At 54.1% G+C, this 12,963-nt stretch overlaps 1 protein-coding gene across 2 annotated transcripts in view; it reads right to left on the bottom strand.

Annotated features, from left to right (window-relative positions):
• The window catches only part of AGAP3 (ArfGAP with GTPase domain, ankyrin repeat and PH domain 3), a 109,378-nt gene that overhangs the window by 95,219 nt on the left and 1,196 nt on the right, over nt 1-12,963 (bottom strand). The window lies entirely within an intron of this gene.

The following is a 12,963-nucleotide window of genomic DNA, read 5'->3' as shown; positions in this document are numbered from 1 at the left end:
TCCCTGGAAGTGTCCAAGACCAGGTTAGACATGGCTTGGAGCAACCTGGTCTAGTGGCAAGTGTCCCTGACCATGGCATGGGGGTAGAATGGAAGGGGATGTAATGTCCCTTCCAGCCCAAACCCTTCCAGGATTCTATGCCCCAGTTTGGGGCTTTTGCTGTGGTTTGCGTTTTCACATTTCCATAATAATTGATCAGAGAGTCCAAATGCCAACACTTCATAAAAACACCAGGACAACAATTTGGCTAAAACTCCTGAACCCTCCTGGAGGCAAGTGACATCCAAACTGCCCAAAAATGGGTAAGAAGTAGGAAGAAAGAGGAGGAAACAGATGTCAATAAGATCTTGAACACAGGAAGCATCAAAAATGGTGTAGGAAGCTGAAGCCTTCAGGAAAGCGAGTCTCTAACAATGCTGAGAGCAGCAGGAAGGGGCTGTGGGGAGCACGGACCTGAACAGGGAGGCACAGCAGGCCCAGACGGCACCAGAGGCACTGACACAAACACTCAGGAAGAGCAAACACAGACAAATGGCAAAAACATTACCAGAAGCAACTTTAAAAATATCATTTTTAAAAGTAACTTTTATTTAAAGGCACAAACAACCTGAATACAATGGTGCGAGGAAGAGTGAGCTCACACTCCTGCTCATGCTAATTTTTAATAAATATTGAATAACAGAGATTCAGGAATGGCTGGAACAAAGCAAAGTGACCTCACACCCCCCAGCAGCCCTTGCTCACAGCAGTGCCCATGGGAAGGGGACCCCCGACCTCCCCTGCTGTCCCAATGACACCAGGCCCTGGGAGAGAGGAACCCCCAAAACCCCACAGCCCTCACTAACATCAGCCCCTGGGCAGGGGATGGAGGCAATGGAACTGGATGTTTTTAAACAATTCATGTTACAGCTGATAGCACTCCTCCAGGTGGTTCAGGTGCTGCAGGGTTTGACTGGACAACGCTGAAGGTCCTTGCAGCCCAAAGTGATCCACGGTTCCACGACACAAACAACTCTGCCCATGCTTCCATGGTCATGTAACCCATTCCCATACAACATTCCATCTATAAACATTGCTTTGCAAAGTCATTTACAATAAATACAGGAGGACCAGGCTCAGAAGAGCCAGAGATCCAAGTCAGCAAGTGAGAGGATTCCTGTGACACCTGGAGCCTTACCAGTGATGTTGGGAAGCTTCAGACATCCGGGAAAACACTTCCACTATGCCAGCTCTAAGAGAGGTGAAATGGCAAATGCCAGGAATGCCAGGACAGTCAGATCCACCAGCCCAAAGCCACAGACCACATCCTTTTGGGGCCGTTTCCAGTACGGGGGAAATAACTGTGTGACCCGGAGCCATCGGTGTGGACTGACATCATCCCCCATCAGGGAGCAGCAGACGGACACCACGGACAGCAGAGCTCCAGCACACAGACCACAGGTGACCTCCGAGGCTCCTCCCAACCCAACCACTCTGGGATCTCATAAAAAAGAGCAGCCAGCAGAGAAAGGAACCAGATTTACAGTTCATGGAACTGTGGCTGGGTCAAGTGGGAGCACACTGCCTATAATCTGATGATTTTCATTTTAAGAACACTGGGTAAGGAAGAGCCATAAAAAGTCTTTGAAGACCACACAAAATGAACTCATGAAGAGACTTTTAATGAGCATTATGCGATTTACTTCCCAAAAAGAACATCAAGAGATAATTGATGATGAAGTAACAATAAGCTTCTCAGGGAATAACGTTCAGGTAACAAAGTTTTATTTAGTCCAATCTAAAGAAACAAATGAGAAAATGAACTTTAAAACAGATGAATGTAAATTGGGAATTAAATGGGAACTATCAGCAGCTGGAGGAATTAATGACTGGAACAACCAACTGAAGAAGCAGTGGTTGGGCTGCCTTCAATTGTTGCCCCAGGAGGGTGTGAAGACCTCTAGGAATGGGGGATCCAAGACCTTTCCAGTGGGACAAAGTACCTCCTAACCTTCCTGGATGGCAACGCTGTTACACTGAACAGGGGCATGATGGCACCATTTATGAGTTCATGAGCATGGACAGCAAGGGAATAAACACTCCAGTATCAAAGTGTTTGAAATCAAACCCCACAAAGCCCACAGAGGCTGCAAACCAGCTGACTAAGCCAAATGCACTTTCAGGCATTTTCTCCTCCAAGGGGAATATCTTGGTCTCCCTCCTCACCTCTCACCACCAGAGCTCCCCAAAACACCTTGCACAATCCCCTCCCCAGAAATCCACTCCCAGCCCTGCAAAGGGGCTGGGCCCCTCCTCCCATGCCCATGTCTCATTTGCACCAGGCCATGCATCATTTTGTCCTCGATTTTCTCTTAGACTCCCTCCAACTCCATTTTCAGGTCTTGCTGTGTACCAGGCACCCTCCAGCTGACCCTCTGAGGGAGGAGGCACAGCAGCAAGGACTGTCCACAGGTCCTTACAGGCTGTGGGAGGAAGGACAGCAATCTGCAGAGGCTCCACCAAGGCAGGCAGTGCCCACAGGGGCCGTGGGCTCCCCACCTCTGGGAGTGTTCAACCAGGCTGAACGGGACTTGGAGCAACCTGCTCTAGTGGTCCTTGCCTGGGGCAGGGCCTGGAACTGGATGAGCTTTAAGGTCCCTTTCAACCCAGACCACTCCGGAACTCTATGATTACCAAACTCCATAGGCAAGATCTTATTGGAAGCAAATCCACAAGGAAAAGAGAAAACAAAAAATATTACAAAAAGCTGTGGGGCCCCAGAAGCAGCAGTGATGGCACACAGAAATCATCCCAGTGCAGAGGAAACCAGTGTGGCAGGAGACCAGCTAGGCTCATCCAGGCTCCATACCGGGCTTGGCACGGGAAGGCATGCACAGGGAAACTGGAAATGAGATTAATAAGGATAAATATAAAGGAGTGGCAGCAGCACCCTAGTCTGAGCCCAGAGCAGCTCCACAAGGAGCAAGAGGTGACCAGTGACAAACAGCAAAAACTAGAGGCAAATCCAGGCACTTCAGGGACCAACATAAGGACACAGGCAAGCTTGGCCTGTTCCACAGGAGACAGAGAAGACGCAGAGGAGTGATGCTCAGGACAGGGGAGGTTTAAGCCTCTTTGTGTAAATTCCCACAGCTAAGAGCAAAGAGGAAGCCAGCACAGGCAGAGCCCAAAGAACTCACTAAAACTTCCAGTAAAAAATGCAATTTCAGATGTTTTACATGGGCAGATGGTGACCGACTAAGGGGTGAGAGTTTTAAACTAGAAGAGGAGATTTAGATTAGATATTGGGATTAAATTCTTCCCTGTGAGCGTGGTGAGGCCCTGGCACTGGTTGCCCAGAGAAGCTGTGGCTGCTCCATCCCTGGAAGTGTCCAAGGCCGGGCTGGATGGGGCTTGGAGCTCCCTGGCCTCGTGGAGGGTGCCCAGCCTGTCCTGGTACAGCAGATTGGCAGAACCAGGGGCAGGACCTTGCACTTGGCCTTGCTGTGCTTAATGAGGATCCCATGGGCCCACTCCTCTGTCAGAGTCCCTCTGGATGGCATCTTTGCTCTGCAGCCTCAGCTTGGTGTCACATGCAAACACACTGAGGGTGCACTCAGTGCCACTGTCTGTGTCACTAATAAAGATATTCACCAGTACTGGTCCCAGTACAGCCCTGGGGTGGACAGCATTCATTACTGGTTTCCATTTGGCCACTGACCAAAATCCTTTGGATGTGGCCGTGTGTGCAATGCCTCACCCACCCAACAGTCTGTCCACCAAACCCACCTCTCTCTGAATTCTGTCCAGTCTCCTGGGAAGGTGACTGATGTCACTGACAAGTCCTCCTTTCCCAAGAGGACAGACAGCCCCACCTCAGGATCTCCCACTGCCCTTTTCTGTCTCACCAAGGGGCTGCACAAGCCTGTCCCTGCCTCACCTGCAGATTCGGGGCTCTTCTGGACCCTGCAGCTCCTCTCTCAAGACCAAACTGGCTCAACACCTTGTCCTCGTTGATCCCAGCAATTCTTTTATGCTCTTTTCTCTCCTCCTGGTTCTCTACAGCTTCTTTCACCAGCCTCAGACAGACCATCCTCACTCTCCACCTCCAGTACTGCTGTTTTTTGGGTGTCTCACATGGCTCTGCCCATAGCACCTTCTTTTCTCCTTCCACGCTTCCTCCAGCCAGCCTTTAATTTAACGCCATCCCTCAGCTCTGTGTGATGATTCATAGTTCTGCTTTTCTATTCCTGGACTGTCTCCTGTCCAAAATGAAGTCTCAGCTTCTTTTCCCCTCCAGCATTTCAAGTGTGCACCCACAATCCCAAGGTCCACATGATTAAAGAGAGCTGCTGCTAATCCCAGCTTTGTCCCCCAAGCCCTTGCTGCACAGGCACTAGGCACACGTCACTCAGACCCTGTCTGGGACTTGAGGACATGACTCAGACAGTAAAAGTTCACAGATTCTCCTTTCCCTCTCCTCACTTCTCATCCTGGCCATCCCTAACCCCTGCACAGCTCCACAAACTCCAGTCCCTGAAACCTCCTTGTCCCCTTGGCCATGCGGCCAAAGGCCCACAGTGTCCACTCTGCACTGACCACTGTTGCTCCTTCTCCCCAAAAGCACCTGTAACCCATAAAATCCTGCCTCATCCCTATTCAGCCTGCTGCTGGAATTATTTCCCTAACCTCTCTCTTCAGCAGCGAACACTCCCTCTGAATCCCCCTCCGGGCCCTCCTCTTCTGTCACAACCGCGAGCTGCGTCTTCCCCCTCCACACGCCTCATTCCATAACAACCATTCTTCCTCCACTGCCTGCCTCCCAAACCCTGGCAGAAGCTCCACTTCCCAGATGCTGAATTACAGCAAACACCTCCCTGCTTCCTCCTGTTTGTGCTTCGTGTTGGAAAAGCTTTATGTAAACCACCTCAAATCGCTTTATTATCCTCTTCCAAAGAGCTCCTGGAAGCTCCCCCAAGCTCTGTGCCCACCAGGAACACCCAAGTCACCCCACGTGAGGTGGCTGACCTGGGAGGTCCTGACACAGCCCCCCACAGGCTCATCAGCACCCACCTCTCACTTTTAAACCCACTCCAAGCCCCCCACAGCAAAGCTGGCCCCGTCCTGTGCTCCCATACACAGCACTGGAGCAGGTGGGGCTCCAGGGTGACCGCAGTGAAAAACCAGGACCGGGAGCAGCTTCTCCCACTGAACCACTCCTGAGCAGAGGGGCCACAGCACCATCAGTCCTGCACCACCACCTCCCACCAGAACAGCCCTGGCCTTGGCCACCCACCAGCGTGGCACCCTGCATGGGTGTGTGCTCCTCCAGCCCCGCTCCATCCTCTGGGGATGGACGGCACTCGCCAGAGGCTGATCATAGAAACACCAAATGCTTTCCGTGGAAAAGGCCCTTCAAGCCCATCCAGCCCCACCCCTTGCCATTAGGGACACCTTCCACTTCCAGGGATGGGGCAGCCACAGCTGTTTTAAGCAACCTGTGCCAGGGCCTCACCACTCTCAGGGAAAAACTTCTGCCCAATATCCCAATATCTAACCCTGCCTTCTGTGCATGGAAGCCAAATTCCCCCTTGTCTTGTCACCCAAGTCCCTTGTTCAGTCCCTCTCTGAAGGCCAGACCCCTTTTCCCTACCCCTGGAGTCACTGCTGGGGGAAGTACCCAAAGCTGCCCAAAATGAAGAGCACAGAGCCCTCTGTGGAGCCAGGGCCAACAGCCCACCCCGGCCACCAGGGCAACCTGGAGCCAGCGGCTCCCACCCTGAACTCAGCACCAGCAGCACCGCCCCGGATCCCTGCTGCAGCAGCTGGGAGTGAGCGCAGAGCCCCAGGCTGGAGGGGATTTCATCATGTGCATCACACGGCCAGAACCAGATCTCACACATGACCCCGGGCAGGAATTCCCCAGTGACTCACAGCCAGGGCTTACACGGGGCAGATGCAGTCCCACTGCACCCAGACACCCTGCAGAGACACAAACTTCCCTTTCCCTCTGCATGCCACAAGCTGGGGTGCTCTGCTCTGTCCGGAAATCTGTCTCCTTAGGATTTGTGGCAATTCAGAAGCAGCAGGGTTGGCTGTAATTGGACAGCAGGTCTGAAAGTCACTGAGGCAGGAGAGGTGAGCAGGCATGCAAGAGGTCTTAATCACACAAACCTCCTTCCAGTAGGGAAGCAGCTAAAATTATCTTAATTTTTACCTTTCCTGCCCCAGAAGATTTCTTGCACTCACTACATCACTTCAGGAAATCCACCTGAGTAGACACCCATGGGATCTGTGCTCCCAGAGCTGCCCAGAGCTGCGGGAGGCAGCAGGGGTGAGACAAAAGGTGTCTCCTCATGAAGGGCACTGCCCGTAGGAATGCAGTGGACATGGATTCCCAATCCCTGCAGCTGCTGCACAGTGAGATAACAACTGGCAGGAAGTCTTGGAGAATAATTTTAAAAAAGAATCTGATGCCAAAGCAGGAAGGTGGGATCACAAGGAGAAAAGGCCTCCTCCTGACAGGAAGGGATGTGATAAGAGCATCATGGTACTGCTGAGATGCCTATCAACTTGCCAAGCTCTGATCACAGGCTGGGACAACCCCTCAATTCCCAGCAGCCAGGCTTCTGTGCCCACAGCTGCTCCCCCAGACCATGTGGCCACTGCCTACTCCCTCTACATCCATGCCAACAAGGGGGTTTTACCCCAAAGTTGCACCCCACTGCCCCAGGCACCAGAGCACCCAGTATTCCCCATGTAGGACCATCCCATGCCAGTCAGCCCAGCTGGAAACACAGTTTGGGACCAGATCAGACATCATTTAGATCGCATTTGGCCACCCAAACTAAGTGAAAGTCCCATCACAGTCTGGATGCACCCACGGTTCACAGTCCCACCTCAGTGAGACTCCAGAGGAGCTGAGAGCCCAGCAGTGCCCAGCACTAGAAGGTGTCTATGCAGAAAGTGGACACGCTCTGCCAGGACCTTTGGGAAAGCTCCTGAATGTGATGGCAGGTGGATGATTCAGTCACCTGCACAAAGCTGGCCCCACTGGCACTGCTCCCACTGGGTACTCCCAGGCAGAGCCCAGCAGCTCCAGCCCAAGCAGAGCAGGAATGCACGAGGGCTTACCCCACGGCCAAGGCAGAGGCAGCTCTGAGGACAGGGTCACTGCTGTCCCCGCTCTGACAGAGGCTGGCTCAGCAGGACATCACTGCTTGGAGCAGCAGCCAGTGCAGAGCATCCCTGAACTGCAAAAGGCTCTGTGCAACCAAGCTGTGAAACTCCTGAGAAACCTGGAGTTTATGTTGGGACAAGAGTTACGCTGGGACTTCTCACAATAGTTGTGTTGGGAAGGCAGAGCCACCAAGGACTGACATCACACCGACCCACAGCGAGCACAGGGAGCCCAGCCAACCTCTGGCCAAATGCCCCGAGCGTGTCCCTGGAACAGGCACCGCTCCCAGCGCCTCCCCAGGTCCTGCTGGTGCTGCTGTCAGGGTCAGGAGATCTGGCACAGGAGCTTTGCCATCAGCTGTGGCACAGCTCACACCAGCACAATCCAGGCCTTCTCTGCCTCCCCCAGACCTGACCACGCTGCCCCCTCCTCACCACCTGCATTCCCGTGGTCACACCACAAGCAGCTGAGAAGTGACTGAACCAAACCCGACACATCCCTGGCTCCTGCCAGAGCAGCTCCTGATCACAGGCAGCGGTAGGTGGAGCTGCCAAGGGGGAAGAGCTGCACTGTCCCTGCCTGCAGCAACCACGCTTGTATTGGATCAAAGGAACTGACACTGCAGCCACAGAGACTCACAATTCTCTCCTGATCCCACCTCCAAATCCTGTTCTTCCCCTGCGTACTTCACACCCCCAGATCTTCCTCTTTAGCCACAGTACTGAGTTCTTGCCCGGAGAGCACCAGGAACTTTCACCCCCACCCAGCACCTGTAACTCCATCCTGCTCAGCTCCCAGCCATCAGGACCATTCTCCAGCCTTCCTGCTACAGTTTCACCATCTCTCCCAACTCCTATGGATCAGGGCATCAAGCAGGGACCTTTTCTGATTCTTCCCCAAGACCAGATTCTCCATCTGCAAGCTCGGCAAGGTGAGAGCTGCACCTGGCAAAGATGCCTCCAGATGACTTGGGCCACAACACAAAACTCAGTAAAAACAGAGGATTTATTTCTTCAAGTGTGCTAAAGGCTCCTTCAGCTGTGCTTTAGCTCTTGCCCATTACTCCTGGGGGTCCAATGTCTCCCATAGCATCAGAATCTGCTCCAGGACTCTTTCCAGGCAGATCCTTTTGCCTGTGCTGTTCATGCCAGGCACTGGCACCGTAGGATGCTGAGCAGTGCCAGCCCTGCTGATGACCTCAGCCAGGCCAGGACACACGCAGTGGTGGAGGACCCAGGGCTCTCCCTTGCCAGCTGATAAAGCAGCCCAGGAAGTTCTTCCCAGTGCCCTTAGGAGCCTCTCCTGGGAGTTGGCCCTGAGACCACAGCACCCCTCACCCAAACAACACCGAGTGCTGATCAGAACAGGAGCTGCTCCAGGAGCTGGAGCCCCTCTGCACTGGAGCCAGGCTGGGATGTCAACCTGGAGAAAAGAAAGCTCCAGGGAGACCTTAGAGCTCCTTCAAGTGCCTAAAGAGGCTCCAGGAGAGCTGGAGAGGGACTTGGGATAAGGGACTGGAGTGACAGGACAAGGGGGAATGGCTTCCTACAGACAAGAAGGCAGGGTTAGACGGGATATTGGGAAGAGATTCTGCCCAGAGAAGTGGTGGCTGCCCCATCCCTGGAAGTGTTCAAGGCCAGATTGGATGGAGCTCGGGGAAGCCTGGTCTTCCAGTGGAAGGTGTGCCTGTCCATGGCATGTCCCCTGACCATCACGGGGTGGAACAACATGGTCTGTAACCCAAAACGTTCTCTCATCCTGTTGTTTGCCCAACCTCTCATTTTGTGCTCTTTTAACCACCTTGGCACTTAACTTTCAACAAATCTGGAGACCACAGTGCCAGAGGAACCCTGCCCTGGCTGCAGGGGTAATACAGCAGGAGCCTCACAGCTGCCCAGCTCGCCCAGCTCCGGCCCTGGAGCAGGGATGTGCCGATGGCTTTGGAGTTTGCAGCTCCCCCTACGGCACCCCAGCAGCACGGCCTGTGGTTTCCCAGCCCTGGGGAACTCACAGGCATACATAAACAGGGCAGTTTTCTGCAGAGGTCATGGAATTAGCAGGAAAAAGCTGGCTAAGCAGAACGCTGTCCTTCCCAAAGGGTGTAATTTACTCGAGGCTGATTCAGCAGAGCGAAGACACGGTGAGCCCTGAGTGCAGCCTGGCAGTGTGGGGCTCCCCGAGCCTGGCAGGACTGGAGGGCTCCTATGAGGAGGGTCCTCATCTTCCTCCAGAACATCCTGCAGCAGTGGCAGCTCCTGCCTCAGTTTGTTTTGTGAATCAGCACATCAGGAGCCAATTTCCAAAGACATTGGGAAAGGATGGAGCATGGAGGACTTGAGCTGGATCTAAACAGAATGATCGAGTTCAGCCAGAACTGATCGAGAGACAGAAAAGTGGCCTCAGTAACTGGTACAAGTGGCTTTAAACATGAAAATGCCCAGTATCAAAGCAGTCCTTCCTAAGAGAGAGATGCAGAAAACACCCCGGATGTTGGAGATGCCAGCTGGGAAAGTCACAGCAATTACTGACATCAAGACAGATTACGATGGAGTAAACTCCTGAGGCAGAGGCCCAGGTCTGTACCTCCAACTTTCCCAAACTAACTCTGCTTCTTAAACTGCAGAGAGGAACCCACACAGGGTTTAGAGGCAGGTGGGAGAGGTGAGGAAGGACAATGAAGGGAAAAAACATGTGCTCCAGGTAGAGCTGACTACAGAGAGATTCCTGGTCCTGCTCCCTGGACACTGAGTCCTCACCATGGCTCAAAACCTCTCCAAGCTTTCTCAGAGAGCTGAGCTTTAGGTGGGCTGCAAGGCATGTGCACTACCACAAACATCAGAAGAAAATTCCCATCATCTGGCAAAAGCTCTGTTGAGGGAATCTCACCAACTTCTTATCTCCCTCTACCCCTCCCTCCTGCCAGAGGTTTTCTGTGTAACCATCTCTTGAGTCCCACATCATTATCTTCTTTCCCTATTCCATCCTGCTGGTGCTGTCTCTCCCACCTGTCCACGGATCCATGCTGGTTGCTGTGTCCCCATGCTGCTCACAGCCTGTCCTGGATGCCCCTCAGGTGACCCCCTGCACCAGAAACATCACTCATCCTCCCCAAACCCACATTCTGATCACTGCTCAAAGTTCATTGCTAGGAAAGAAATTAAGCACTGTGCAATTACTGCTCTAATTACAAACTCTATTAATACGGTTCTGTGTGTAGCTTGTCCCAGAGTCACGATGTTGGAGGCCACATTTACTGTGAGCAGGGCTGCACCAGCCCCAGGTTGGTATCGTTTTGCTTTATGCAGATATGAAATCTTTTATAGAACTCAGCAGCTTGCAGCAGTCTCCACAATTTGGCACGGAAAGCAGCCTGGGATGAGAGAATCGCTTTTTGCAAGCCCCCTGAAAATCTGTCCAAATTTGGTGGTTAGAAACTACCAAAAAACTCCAGGTCCTGCCTGTGATGCAGCTGATGCTGGCGACCAGCCCAACCTGCCATCTCCCCCACCCTCAGCCCCTCTGCCCCCATGGCCTCCAAATAAAGCTCCAGCTCAAGGAGGAGACCAAAACAGAGCAGGTTTCCCTTTCTTCCCACAGTGGCACCACTGGTGCCGACCCTCGAGCAGGCGCAGCTGGCTCTCACCCCATGGTGGGCTCCAAACCTCCCAGGAAAGGCTCGTTCCCCAAGCCTGGGGGCTGGCAGGGCTCTGGCTGCCCCCAACACCCACCCCACCCCTGGTTCTGTACAGCTCTGCCAGCACCTCTGACTCCCCTGCTGGCTGCACCGGTGACACCCTTGCAGTAACACTCCCGCAGGGACCCTGGCAGCCCTGGCCCCCTGCCCCCAGTGCAGCACAGTGCTGCCTTCAACTTTTCCCCTTCAAAAATGAAGGAATTGCCTGCAGGAAAGGAATCTGAGAGCAAGATGTGAGCAAGTCTTGCAAGACCCAGTGCTCACGTTTTAGGAAATTGACTTTGGGGGTTCACTGGCAACTTCTGTTATGGATTTTCAGACCATGAACCATCGTTCCAGTCACCAACTCTGATCTTCAGATCAAGAACATCAACAAACAAAATCCTCTTTCACATATTTCTGTATCAAGCCCCAAACCTGCAGTTTAGAAAGAAATTCCCTTCCAGACCAAGGCACTCCACAGAATGATAACATCTCCAGCAAGGCTCTTCCAGCCATTAATTAACCCCCGTTAATTCACTCATACACACCTAGTAACGGGTCACAGGCAACTGTGTCATCACAGCACACGTTTCACCAGATCAGAATTCATCCAGTGCCTGGCAGGTATTAAGGGAATGCAGCCCAGACAAGGAAATCTCTGGGATCCTGCTACAAATCCACAGGGAAGGCTCAGAGGAGACAGGATGGGGCTGTGCTTGAGCAGGGAAAGCCCCAAGGACGTGCAGCCTCTGGCAGCACCCCACAGCCCTGTGGACACCAGGTGTGTCACGTGTCACCAGCCACGTGCAGGGCACCCCCCAGCCCTCATTCTGGGTGACACGGGGTGCTTCGGGGAGCCCCGAGCACCCCAGCAGCACACAAGAGGCTGGTGTGTGTGTTCACACCTTCCTAAGCAACAGGAGGAACCACGCAGCAGAGGAGTTGCTAAGAGACGCGCGCCTCCCACCAGCGTGCCCAGCACCCACTGCCGTGGCTGGGGCGCAGGACGGGCCCAGCCCAGCGCCCCGGCAGGCTCAGCACCCCTGCACAGGGACACGGGGCAGGGACACGGGGCAGGGACACGGGGCAGGGACACGGGGCCCGGGACGGCTCTGCCCACAGAGGTGACCCTGGGAGCCCCTCAGGCACAGCCCCGCCGTGCCTCAGCTGCCAGCTCCTCTGTCCCACGGCGCAGGAACCATGCACAAGATCAGATCGTGTCACCAGTGAACTCGGGGCTCCCACCACAGCTGTCACCACAGGCACAAACAAGGGAGAGCTGCAGGAGCCCCATGGGAAAGGGCACAGCACAGTCCTCCCCACCAGCTCACTGTGACTCCCCCAGTTGGACTGTGGGGCTGCAACACATCCAACTGAGCCACTGCCATGGCCTGTGCCAGCCTTGCACTCCCACCCATCTCCAGCCAGCCTGAGTCCCTTTCCTCTTCTCCTCGAATTGCATCAACCCAACAGCTTTCTGTGCCTGAAGACCTCCACAGAGATGGAGAAGCCTCTCCAGCATCAGCCCATGGTTTTACGTTCTCCTTGTCTTAACCTCACTGAGTGTCCTTTGTCCTTGCACCATAAGGCAAATAAAACAAATTCTGGGATTTACATTCCCTCAACCCATGCAACCTTTCAGACCTTCTTACAGCCTTTTCCTTTCCTCCTTCCCACAGAAACCCAAAAGGAGCAAGGTGGGATGCAGGCCTCTGGAGAAGCACCCAGGCTGCTGCTCCCATGCAGCATCACCATGGTGACCTGTACCCCCTACAGCAAGGCCATCACCCCCAAAAATACTTCGTGTGCCCCTGCACTGACATTCCCGGCATGAGGCAGCACGAACGGGACTGAGCACATTGCCACCAAGCAGGGACAACAAAACCCGGGGCAGGGAAAGGGCAGTGCTTGGCAGGCACCGAGCTGCACTGGGTCTCCTCACACAGACCAAAGGCACTCGCGGCCCTGCCGCCTTCCCTGCTGTGGGCCAGCTGCACAAACCCGGAGGTTTGGGCTCACCAAGGGCAGAGGACGCTGAGGCTGGGGGGCTGCAGAGCCTGCCGGCCCACAGCGGGCCTCGGCACGGCACGATCACCCTCCCCTCCCCCGGCGGCACCGCAGCCCGCCG

This window comes from Prinia subflava, chromosome 1, assembly GCF_021018805.1.
Source record: "Prinia subflava isolate CZ2003 ecotype Zambia chromosome 1, Cam_Psub_1.2, whole genome shotgun sequence".
Taxonomy (NCBI): Eukaryota; Metazoa; Chordata; class Aves; order Passeriformes; family Cisticolidae; genus Prinia; species Prinia subflava.
Note: the sequence above shows the minus strand (reverse complement) of the source record. Positions and strands in the feature narration are given on the sequence as shown.